Below are 13,587 nucleotides of genomic sequence, written 5' to 3' on the forward strand. Positions count from 1 at the left end.
TGCTAGATTGCAGTCTTTAATGCTACCTGACTTCACTCTGCACACAAAATACTGGAGTACTCAGCGGGACAGGCAGCATCTCTGGAGAGAATGGGTGATGTACAGGTATGTAGGTTAATTGGCTGGGTAAATGTAAAAATTGTCCCTAGTGGGTGTAGGATAGTGTTAATGTACGGGGATCGCTGGGCGGCACGGACTTGGAGGGCCGAAAAGGCCTGTTTCCGGCTGTATGTATATGATATGATATATGATATGATATGTTTCGGGTCGAGGCCCTTCTTCAGACTGATGTCAGAGGAGTGGGGGTACAGAGATAGAATGTAGTCGGAGACAGTAAGACTGGTGGGATAACTGGGAAGGGGGAAGGGATGGAGAGGGAAAGCGAGGGCTATTTGAAGTTAGAGAAGTCAATGTTCATACTGCTGGGGTGTTAAGCTATCCAAGCAAAATATTAGGTGTTCCTCCAATTTGCGCTGGGCCTCACTCCAGGTGTCAACTCCTGTACATCAGCGAGACCAAGCGCAGGCTCGGCAATCGTTTCACTGAACACCTCCGCTCAGTCTGCCTCAACCTACCCGATCTCGGTTGCTCAGCACTTTAACTCTTCCTCCCATTCCCAATCTGACTTTTCTGTCCTGGGCCTCCTCCATTGTCAGAGTGAGGCCCAGTGCAAATTGGAGGAACAGCACCTCATATTTTGCTTGGGTAGCTTACACCCCAGTAGTATGAACATTGACTTCTCTAACTTCAAATAGTCCTTGCTTTCCCTCTTTCCTCATCCCCTCCCCCTTCCCAGTTCTCCCACCAGTCTTACTGTCTCCGACTACATTCTATCTCTGTCCCGCCTACTCTCCTGACATCAGTCTGAAGAAGGGTCTCGACCCGAAACGTCACCCATTCCTTCTCTCCAGAGATGCCTGTCTTGCTGAGTTATTCCAGCGTTTTGTGTCTACCTTCGATTTAAACCAGCATCTGCAGCTCTTTCCCACACATTTTGTCCTCTGCACATTTGCTTATCTTACTCGTGAGTCCTCAGGACAAAACCTTACAGAAGGTCTTAAATGTCCATGTGCATAATATTAACTCGCTACATTTTCCATTACTTTTTCAAAGAATATGGTAAGATTAGTCAACAATACCTGTTGCTTTTCTAATGTTCAAAAACTCTGTCCCTGGAGCTTTTCTTCTGTTTAGTCGAATCAGCACGTTCAACTACATGTCACACATTTGTATTGCAACGGAGGCATTACTGGAAACAGGAAGCATTGTTCCAGCCCCAGTTCTACTTCTACTTCTACAGATGGTTTGGCCTTAAAATATGTAACGGCATATGGTGTCAATTAAGCAAGTGAGAAGTCACCCACTCCATCCATTACAAGCACAGTCCAATGTTTGGTGATGATTAGCTAGGATATATGGAAATATTCTGGGGAAAAAATAATCCCATGAAACTGCAACTGTAAAACAGATAGATACTATTTCAGTGGCAAAGTCTGGTAATGTAGACAAGTAATATGATCTTGCTTTTAATTAGATAAATACAATGTCATGTTTTATTCATGGAAAAGGACCGATTTCCTGATTGAATATTTTAAGCCTGAAAAAGAATCTGGAAATATTATAAGTAAAATAATAGATGTAACATTAATGTGCTCACAATAAATGTCTCCACAATCAGACAATCTGACTGGAGAAGCAGACGCAACATAGATTAAGAGGTTTAATATACGTAAGAAGAGATATAACTAATTTCAACGACACATTACATTACCTTACACAACTTTTCTTGATCGGCATTGTGTATGTAACAAATATTGTGTGGACATTGAGAAAGAGAGACAAGGAGAAAGAGAGAATCCAAAGCAATGACAGGAATAGTACTTTTGGGAGCTCACACCAGTAATAATTCAGCAGAGCCACCTTATAAATTGATGATCTCCAACCAGTGGATGCAGTGGTTAAAATATTTCAACAGAATTCTTTATCTAAATTCCTTTTAATTCCACCCACCAATTTCCCTTATCTGCACCCACCAGAAGAACCAAATGAAATTTGAAAAGGTCTGAAAATGATTGAAAACATAAACATTTTTGGCAGCTATTCTCTCCCTTCTGTTTATTTTCATTTGGTACAGATGGATTCAATGATAGAGGGCCACACTGCAATGGCAAGAGACCACTGGATATAATTTGACTACCTTCCCTGAGACAAGACTGAATAATTATTGTTGCCTGATGGGGAATTACAGAGCCTCCCATGGCAGCTTTGGCAGTTTTTAATAGTACAGAGGTGTTAACGAGCCTGTCTTCAGGAAGTCCAGAACAAGGGGTCACAGTTTAAGGATAAGGGGGAAGTCTTTTAGGACCGAGATGAGAAAGTTTTTTTTCACAAATAGAGTGGTGAATCTGTGGAATTCTCTGCCACAGAAGGTAGTTGAGGCCAGTTCATTGGCTATATTTAAGAGGGAGTTATTATTATTATTATTATTAAAATTTATTAAGCAGACTCATGGTCCATTAGAATACACATACAGTACACTGTATATACATATAAAATTAAATTAAATTAGAAAAGGCAACAATACCAATGTTTCCACATAGGTGACAGGTATCTCACGGCACTGAAACCAGGATTTACCAGCATCACAATGATGGAATTCTGAGAACCATTCAATCGGCATATAAATTTAAACATGAGATTCCTCAACAGGGCATGAAACGTATTGACTCCTGCACTACAAAACAGTTCACTTGCACTGCACCACCTTGGCTTTCTAAGCAATATGCGCATGCAGTCATTATAGGCAACCTTAAGTTTATGGTTGCTTGACTTATTAAACTTTATCCACAAAGGAGCAGTGTAAAGAGGAGTACAGTACGCTCTAAACAGGTTTATCTTGACATTTCCTGAGCACCAGTGGAATTTCCTAACCAACATGTTAGCTTGTGCATACAACATGCGGCGCTGTCTATACATGTCCTCATCATCAGACATTTGATCTGTGATGACATGTCCCAGATACTTAGCTTTACAGCAGACAGATAGAACCTGCCCTGACAGGTAAAATGATGGGAAGACTAGATCTTTGTCCCCTTTTACTTTACAAATCATGACAACGCTCTTTTTAGCATTGTATTTCACGTCAAATTGGACACCATACTCAGAGCATATATTCAACATCTGCTGAAACCCAGCACTGCTAGGAGAAAAAACCGCCAGATCATCGGCATACATAAGATGGTTTACCAGGGTGTTACCAATCATACATCCTGTTTTACAGCCTCTAAGCTGTTCAGATAAATCATTCATGTACACATTAAAGAGGGCTGGTGAGAGTAGCCCCCCCTGGCGAACCCCATTACCAACACCAAATGTTACAGAGACTGCATTACCCCATTTGACCTGCATGCTCTGGTTGGCGTACCAATATGCCAGGACCCTAATTATACTGTTAGGCACTCCTCTTTGACTCAGTTTTTGGAACAGCTTATGATGGTTGACTCGATCAAAAGCTTTAGAGGCATTAATAAAACCAATTAACACAGAGGAATTCTGCCTTCTATACATTTCAACCATTTCCTTCAGGGCATAGATACATAAATCAGTACCATGCTTAGCCTTGAAGCCAAACTGGTTGTCTGTAGTACCCAAATAAAAACATAATCTATCTAATAAAATTCTTTCCAGGACTTTGGATAACACACTGGCTAGAGCAATCGGTCTGTAATTATCCAAGCTCCCCACCTTGCCCGCTTTGTCCTTGATGACAGGCACCAGAGTAACGGACAACATGGAGTCTGGTAACAGACCATGATTCATAAGGCCAGTAAAACAGATTGCAAGAAGGACAGCAACCCTCGGGCTTGCAAGTTTGAGGTGCTCTGCAGTGATCTGATCTAAGCCGCTAGCTTTGTTATCAGCTAGCTGTGTGATTGCTTGATAGACCTTATTGGCTGTGATTCCCACTTTGTCACTGTTGGCAATGTTGCCCACTTTGTAGGGATCACTTTTAATACAATTGAATAGCTCAGAGTAATGTTGCCTCCACAAATCAGCTATGTTGTCGGCTCCTGAGACTCCTTCTATGGTACATGGTAACGATGTACTGCCTCTGTTCAGAGCTCTCACCTCCTTCCAGAAGCCAGTAACATCGTTACCAAGGAGCTTATCAGCCATAGAGTCTGCTCTCATTAATTGTTCGTGTTTGCTGATATAACGAACTGCATATTTATACCGAGCATTACTAAGCTTTTTGTGATCCAGGACAGGCCCCTCTCTGGGCCTACCTGCCAGGACCCAAGCCTTAAAGGCATCCTTAGCTTCAGCATGATGAGCAGCCACATGTTTATTCCACCCTGGCTTAATGCTGTGTCTTTTATCAGAGTGAGTAAAGCATGGCCTACTAGCTTCATACACAGCACCCACAATACAATTATACATAGCACAGAGGTCCTTACAGTGAGCGCTGTTATTACAATTCACATCAGTACACATAATCGCATCTCTGGGTAGATATACATTACTTAGAAGGACATCAGTTCTCCCATAGTATAACATCACATCCTCATCTGAGAGCTTCGACCAATCCAGTTTAGCCTTACAGGCACTATTAACCTCCTGAGACATCTCCGGGAGACTGCCCCAATCGAGTGCCATAACAAAAGGAACATGATCAGACATAGATGCCTCATACACAATCTCCATAGATCTTAGAATATCATGAGCATCAGCAGTGCTAATGCAGTGGTCAAGCCATGATGTAGAGTGCCAGGCCTTACTTATGTAAGAATAACTATCTGCAGGTAGGAGCTTTTGGCTGGATAATATAAGAGTGTTATCGACACAAAACTGCAGCATATGCTTTGCAAACAAGGAACTTTTGTCTGATAGGTCAGCATTCATGTCACCCACTACATAGATACTTGTGGAATGATTATCAGAAATAAAAGAATTTATAAAAGCTAATCTAATCAGGTATTCGTCTTCATTTTGTTGTGACTCATACGGTGTGTATACATTGAGGATAGTAACCTCTTTGTTATTCATTTTTATCTGTATAGCGATACACCAGTCAACTTCTAGCCTAATGACATTAATAGCAGAGTCCATCCTTTTCTGCCAAAGGATGGCCACTCCCCCTGCTATCCTTCCTCTCACTATTCCCATAGATAGGTCAGTAGTGGACTCACCAGCCCCGTGGAAATCGTCATTAAAAGAGTTCAATTTTCCCAAGTCCTGTTTCGATAAAAACGTTTCTTGTAAACATAAAATGTCACAGCTTTTCAGCAGGTTGTCAACTACTATACGTCGGGCTCTGTCTCCTGCGTTGTTACCCAGGCATAGCCCGCGGCAGTTGTATGATCCAACCCGCATAAAGTTTAACTGGGCAGGGTGGAAGCCCCATTCAGCACTCTTGCTCCCGTCTCTCCCGCTTTACGTGGTTCATAATATCGCCTCACAACAGAGCCTTCAGGCCAGAGTTCTGGGTTATACATGTCCGCAACTTCATTGCACTCAGCACACACTTTAAACGAGCTATATCTGGTGCTCGCAGTGACAATACTTTCACATCTAACGACACGGCCAAGTTGAGCAGCCAAGTAGAAAGACAACGTCTCTGCATCAAGGTCTGGTGAGAATCTGGTAGCAAAAACACTCACCAACTTCGTTTGAACCACTCTTATATTCCCTTGCGCACGAGTACCAACAATAGGCTTGGACACCCTCCGTACAGGTTTTCCAGCACGCTGTTTGGACAAGGCAGGCTGGCCCTCGGCATGATTCTTTCGAACTTGGCCATGTTTCACCACATGGCTCCATTTCGTGGAGTTTTCCACAGTTCCTCCAGGAGTCAGACCAACATGCCCAGCCCCACTCCCCGCACCTGCCCCGACAGAGTTAGATGTGGCCCTTGTGGCTAAAGGGATCAGGGGGTATGGAGAGAAGGCAGGTGCGGGATACTGAGTTGGATGATCAGCCATGATCATATTGAATGGCGGTGCAGGCTCGAAGGGCCGAATGGCCTCCTCCTGCACCTATTTTCTATGTTTCTATGTTTCATCCACCGGTTCATGTTACTTCATTAGCTGCAGAGAAAGAGCTGACTGCAAGTGAGTTAACCATTAATGCAGCCAAAAACAGCAGCAGCCCTAAAGCACAAGAGCGTGGAGACACTAAGGGACAGGCCCAGGAGCCTCACAGCCAGTAAGGGTTTCACAGCAGAATGTTTCAATATGGGAAACATTAGAAATGGGAAGCTGTCACTGATCAATGAAGGATGAAAAGGAGCCGAACGCCCACAGGAATAACTTTTTAATAGAGAATCCTTAGAGTGGCAAGTCATTTCAAAAAGCTTGAAAATCAAAAGAACTGTAGATAGTAGAAATCAGGAATAAAAAACAGAAATGCTGCCTGACTTGCTGAGTAATTCCAGCACATGGAGTATTGTGTGCAGTTCTGGTTGCCACACTATAGGAAGGACAGCACTGCTGGAGAAAATGGAGATGAGATTCAACTGCTTAGAATGGAGGACTTTAGTTGTGGGGAGAAATTGTACTTATTTTCCTTGGAATGGAGAAGACTGAGGGGTGACTTGATAGTGGTATATAAAAGTATGAGGGGAATAGATACGATAGTCAGAATCTTTTTCCCTTGGTCTATTTTTGAAGAAAAAAAAAGAATGCACAGGCTTAAGGCAATGGTATAAGAAAGGGAATTCTTATGCACAGGCTTAAGGTAAGTCAAAAGTTTTAAAGGGGACTTGTGGAGGCATTTATTTTTTACACTGAGAGTGGTTGATAATCTGGAACTGGGACTTATTTTTGGGAGCGTGGGATGGTGAGGGGATACTTTATTGAAGCGTACAAAATTATGAGGGGCACGAATAAAGTGAACGCTCACAGTCTTTTTCCCACGGTAGAGGATTCTAAGACTAGAGAACAGACTTACGATGAGGGGGGAGAGATTTAAGAAGGAGCTTTAGGCTAACTTTTTTACTTGATTGAAAGGATTAGAGAGATATTAGCCAACTGGAGGCAACTGGGAACAGCCCAGAATGCCAACTTGGTTGGCATGGACAATTCGGGGCCAGCAATGTATGACTCTAATATGGGCAAATGGGATTAATTTAGATAAATAAAAATGATAAGCCTGTTTTGGTGCTTTTTCTATAATTTTCCATAATTTCTATAATTTTCAAAATGCTTTGTCGGAGTATTAAAAAAACTGATGCCAAGTAAAATAATGAGGTATAAGAGCAAATGTTTTGAGGAGAGCTTCAGAATAGAAAATGAAGTGGAGAGACTAAAAGGTTTTGGACATTCCAGAACTTAAGAATGCACTTGGTACAAGAAGATTTAGCTGCCAACTGTGGAACAATTAAATTCAGTGACGATCATAAGGTCAGTAATAGAGGAGCAAAGTTACTTCTGCCAATTATAGGGCTGGAAGTAAACATGACACCCAACAGTTTGATTTAGTTTCAGGCAGTTACAAGGAAGAGAGATGGGCGTTGGTGGTTGGGGAACAGAGTTTTTGACAGCAACCAAAAATGATGGATTTGACCTTCCTAATTTAGAGCTGATGGTATTACTAGTTGATCTGGTTTCAGATTTCAAGAAATCTGTAGTTCAGATTTAGTGGATGGATCGAGGGTTTGAGGTAAACATGGCAATTTATCAGCATTCAAATGGAAACTGGCACCCATTGCTGTTGAGAGGCATTGTAGTGGGAAAGGCCAATAGTAGCTGTTTTGGAGAAGAAGCCACTGAGCCATTTCACATCTCCCCATAATACTTGATTGGCATTTTTTAATCCATTCATAGCCTTTAAAAAATAAAAAAAACAGATTGTAATTTTGTCATAACTTACTTTCCCACCTTTTTGTCTTCGCAAATTTATCTATTGTATATTTGCATCCTACCTACAAATCGTTTATTTATATTTTAAATGGTTGTAGTCCCAGTATTGATCCACTGTATACAAAGCACGTCGGGGAGCATAATGAAATACTCTCCACTTGAATACAGCTCGAACAATAGACAAGAAGCTTGTTGCCAGAAAATGGCCAATTAATTTGTAAACCATGCAGTCCCTAAACATTAATTCCCAGCGTACTGAGGCTGCATTGTGTATCATCTACAAATGACATTGCAGTTTTTTGCCTGGGTTTCTGACAGGATCTCTCAAATGCACAACCAGATCAGCAGGTTCATAGAACAGCACCAGATACAAATTCCTTCGTTGTTGTTCCATCTATATCCAGGAATTAAAAGCAGAGTCGTACAGTACGGAAATGGAAGAGAATGAGAAGCTTATGGTGCAAAGGAATAACAGAGTGTGTGTGAGGGAATGAGAGGGATGATAGTTAGATAATGAATTTGCAGTTTGCCATCCCATTTGGACTGTTAGAGGGATCAGATGGATGAGGAGTATTGGATATGAGAAAATCATGTGCCCATATACTCAAGGCCTTATCTTTGCTCCTACCAACAAAAGCAAGCAAGCTTTCTTCAAGAATCTGAAGAAGGGTCTCGACCCGAAACGTCACCCATTCCTTCTCTCCTGAGATGCTGCTTGACCTGCTGAGTTACTCCAGCATTTTGTGAATAAATACCTTCGATTTGTACCAGCATCTGCAGTTATTTTCTTACACTTCTTCACGAGAGAGTCGACATGCAGCTTATCTTTCAAGAGGGAAAGAAATGCATTAAGAAGTTTAATGACTTTTAACAGATATGGCCATCATAATAAAACAGATAGTATATGAGATAATTGGAGTTGTAAATATTTTCGAGTGCACACAAACAATGGATATTTCTAGTTCTGTATTCCAATTGGATTTAACATTCCTGATATTTATATTATTTGTAATTTCTACGAACTGATGAGAGTTAAGTTTAAACCCCTTCTTGTACCTGGGAATCAGCTTATCTCTGCACGTGCATTTTCTACCAGTGTCTGAAGAAGTAAATTTGCTCTGATGCCTTCTCGTTGTTTGTTGAAGACATATCTTTACTCAAATGCACCTCATTTTAAGCTGTTGAATCCTTTAAAGTGTCATCATTATCAGTCAATATCCAGCCTACACTCCACTTGTGTATTATTAGTGATCAGGTAGATCACATATCGTGTGCTATCTTAATCACGTGGCAACACAAGTGGATAGAGTGTTAAAAATATAGAGCAGGCTTGCCTTCATTGTTCAGGGCATTGAGTACAAGAGTCAGAAAGTCGTGATGCAGCTTCATAGGACTTTGCTTGGTTACATTTGGAATATTATAGACAATAGACAATAGATGCAGGAGTAGGCCATTCGGCCCTTCGAGCCAGCTCCGCTATTCAATGTGATCATGGCTGATCATTCTCAATCAGTACCCCGTTCCTGCCTTCTTCCCATCCCCATATTGCGTGTCATTCTGGTAGCCCCATTACAGGAAGGATGTGGAGGCTTTGGAGGGGATGCAGGAGAGGTATACCAGAATGCTGCCTGGATTTGAGGGTATTAGCTATAAGGTGATGTTGAACAGACTTGGATTGTTTTCTCTGAGACGCCAAAAATTGAGGGGAGACCTGAAAGAAACATAAAATTATGAGAGGCATAGATTGGGTAGACACTTCTCCCAGGGTGGAAATGTCAAAGACTATCAGGCATAGCTTTAATATGAGAGGGGCAAAGTTTAAAGGAGATGTGCGTGGCAAATTGTTTTGCAAGATGGTGAGTGCGTGGAAAGTTTTGCCTCGGGTGAAGGTGGGGGCAGATACGATCGTGGTGTTTAAGAGGCTTTTAAATTGGCACAAGGATACGCAGGGAATGGAGAGATATGGATCATGTACAGAGATTACTTTGGCTGGGCATCATGGCCGGCACAGAAATTTGGGACGAAGGGCCTGTTTCCGTGCTGTACTTTTCGATGTGCTCTGAAGCAGGAGGATATCTAGCTGAGTCAAACTGAAGGTAATTAAAACAAATTATATAAAAATATTTCATAGATTTTTAAAATCTTATGGATGAGGTTGATTATTGTTATTCTTTGTTTTGTCACAGAATTGTCAGATGGGTAAAAGTCAAACTGACAGCTGCTAAAACAAAACCAGTATATCTCTCTTCCAAATCATTAAGTGACTTTCAAAAAGCTCTGTACTACTTATTTTGCTTTTTAATTGTGAAATTTCCATATGACCTATATATGTCACGATCTAGAATTTGTACCTTGCATGGCCTGGAAGGGATTTCTAGCTTAAGCAATAACATGTGAGCTGCAATATGTTTTTAAAAGGTCAGAAGCAGGATGATAAGGATTGATTTTCAATGCAAATTGACAGGTATATGGATGAATTACCTTGAAAGGAGACCAGGCATCCTTATAGCCGGTAGTCATATCAGTTAGTGTCAATAGGGAGATTGTTAACAAATCCAATAATTGCTATAAACACCCACATATTGTATGTTCCAATGCATGAATTAACAAGAGTCCAGCCCAGTCAGCTGACAAAAGCTGACTTCAAGGAATTTGACATCTTAACTGGTTCCAAACACGAGTCGGGGAGGGAAGGTAGAGATTGGAGCTGACTTCTTCGACCAAAAAGAGAAATATACTCTGGAGATGGAGATTAGCTGGGAGAGAGTGTGTGTTCCATTTACAGTACCTTACAAAACAAATTTAAAAGGAACAAGAATTTTTAAACTCAGGAACAGCATTTGTTATTTTTGGGCATAAAAAAAGCAAAATAATAAATGTTCTTTTTCGTAGTAGTTAATTTAAAAAAAAAGATTTTTTAGATTTGTTTCACTAAAGTCTTCACCAGTTAAGAATAGTACAGCAAAGGAACAGGACTTTTGGCCCACATATTTGTGCTGTACTTGGTGTCAGGTTAAACTAATGATCTCTGCTTGCATATCCTTCCATTCATGATCCATATCACTTCATTCCCTGTACATATACCTATCTAAAAGCCTCTTAAATGCCACTATTGTATCTGTCTGTCTCCACCACCACCCTCGGCAGTGCATTCAGTACCCACCATTATCTGTGTAAAAAAAATACCTCGCACATTTCCTTTAAATTTTGCTCTCTCACCTAAAATCTATGTCCACTAGTCTTTAACATTTTCACCCTGGGAAAAAAATTCTAATCATCTACTCTGTCCATGCCTTTCAAAATTTTATATACTTCCATTAAGTCTCCCCTCAGCCTCTGGCACTCCAAAGACCAATCTACATTTGCCCAACCTCTCCTTATGTCTAATACCCTTTAATCCAGGCAGCATTGTGGTAAGCCTCTTTTGTATTCTCTCCAAAGTCCCCACATCCTTCTTGAACTGCACACAATATTACAATTGCGGCTTCATCAAAGTCCTTCAAAGACTTTAAAGAAAACAGGAAAAATAGACATTGAAATTGGAAACAAATGTATACATTTGCAAGACTATTTGGCTTCAATATTCTGAATGTTGGGTTTGGGTCTTGCTCTTCTGTTCATCTTTAGGGCCAGCTCAAATAAAACAAGTCTAGTGAAGGAGCTTGATCTGAAATGTCACCTATTCCTTCTCTCCAGAGATGCTGCCTGACCCGCCGAGATACTCCAGCATTTTGTGTCTATCTTCGGTGTAAACCAGCATCTGCAGTTCCTTTCTTTTTACAACGGTTTGGGTAATGCTTTGGGTAATTTGGATAATGGTTTGGGTAATGGTTTGAGTAATGGTTTGGGCAATGGTTTGGATAATGGTTTGGGTAATGGTTTTAGTAATGGTTTGGGTAATGGTTTGAGTAATAGTTTGGGTAGACAGTCCAACTGCTCCACTGACTATATCAAACAATGCCAAAAGTTCACCCTCAACATTTTATTCAGATTACACCAGTTTCCATAGTATTCTATTGCCAGTCTTAAACTTGAAACATAATAATTTCTACTTGATTTCTATTAATACCTCCCCCCCCCCCCCACATGAGAATTGAAAACCAGGTGAAGTTAAAGGGAAAACTAGTGCTACAGTTGAATTTAATATCCAAGCTTGAATGATCGCCTTGAAGAAACGTAAAAATATTGAGTACTAAAGAATATGGTACCCATTCTGTCAAACTTCCATGTTGACAAAGTATTAACTAGCCTTTCTGGCAAAATTTTTGCTTTAGGGTTACAAATTACAAGAAAACAAACAATATAAGGCAATTTGCAGATGATATGTGGAGGGGTAAGTTGTGTAGAGGAAGCAGAAATACTGCAGCAGGATTTGGACATGTAGGAAGAGCGGGCAAAGAAGGGGCAGATGGAATAGTGTGGCCATACATTTTGGTAGTAGTAATAAAGGCATAAACTATTTTCTAAATGGGGAGAGGATTCAGAAATCAGAGGTGCAAAGGGACTTGGGAATGCTGGTGCAAGATTCCCAAAAGTTTAATTAGTAAGTTGAATCGGTAGGAAGGCAAATGCAATGCTAGCATTTAATTTAGAGAGGCCCAGAATATAAAACCAGGGATGTAATGCTGACTAGTCAGACCGCATTTGGAGTATCGAGATCAGTTTTGGGACCCATATCCGAGTAGGGAGGTGCCGGCATTGGAGAGGGTCCAGAGGAGGTTTATGAGAATGATACCAGGAATCATTGGGTTTATGTATGATGAGCATTTGATGGGCCTAGGTTTGTACTCATTGGAGTTTAGAAGGATGAGGGGGGGAACCACATTGAAACTTACCATTTACACCTCACGCTGCCTCGGCAAGGCCAGCAGCATAATCAAGTACAATTTGCACCCTGGCCACTCCCTCTTCTCCCCTCTCCCATTAGGCCAAAGCTACAGGAGTGTGAAAACGCAGATTCAGGGAGTTTCTTCCCAACTGAATCATCCTACCACAACCAGAGAGCAGTGCTGAACTACTATCTACCTCATTGGTGATCCCTAGGATTATCCTTGGTCAGACTTTGCTGGCTTTATTTTGCACTGAACTTTATTACCTTATCATGTTTCTATACACTGTAAATGGCTCAATTGTAATCATGTTTTATCTTTCTGCTGACCTATTTAGCAGGCAACAAAAGCTTTCCACTGTACCTCAGTACACGGGACAATAAACTAAACTGAACAACCTAATAGTGAAAGGATTGGATGAAGTGGATGTGGAGAGGATGTTTCCACTAGTGGGAGAGTCTAGGACCAGAGGGCACAGCCTCTGAATAAAAGAATGTACTTATAGAAAAGAGGTGAGGAGGAATTTCTTTAGTCAGAGGGTTATGAATCTGTGGAATTAATTGCCACAGAGGCCAAGTCATTGGGTATTTTAAAGTCGAGACTGCCAGTTTCTTGCTGAGTACGGGTGTCAAGTGTTATGGGGAAAAGGCAGAATAGGGTTGAGAGGGAAAAATAGATCAGCCATTATTGAATGGCAGAGTAGACTCGATGGGGCAAATGGCCTAATACTGCTACGATTTATGAATTTATTCCCTACCACAGTGCACTTCTTACAGGGAAGATTTTACTAATGAAATCTGCATTTAGGATGCATCAGTTTGGCTTGGGAACAGCTCTATCCAAGACCGCAAGAAATTGCAGCAAATTGTGGAAGCAGCCCAGACCATCACACAAACCAA

The sequence above is a fragment of the Rhinoraja longicauda genome, chromosome 4, assembly GCF_053455715.1.
Source record: "Rhinoraja longicauda isolate Sanriku21f chromosome 4, sRhiLon1.1, whole genome shotgun sequence".
Classification (NCBI taxonomy): domain Eukaryota; kingdom Metazoa; phylum Chordata; class Chondrichthyes; order Rajiformes; family Arhynchobatidae; genus Rhinoraja; species Rhinoraja longicauda.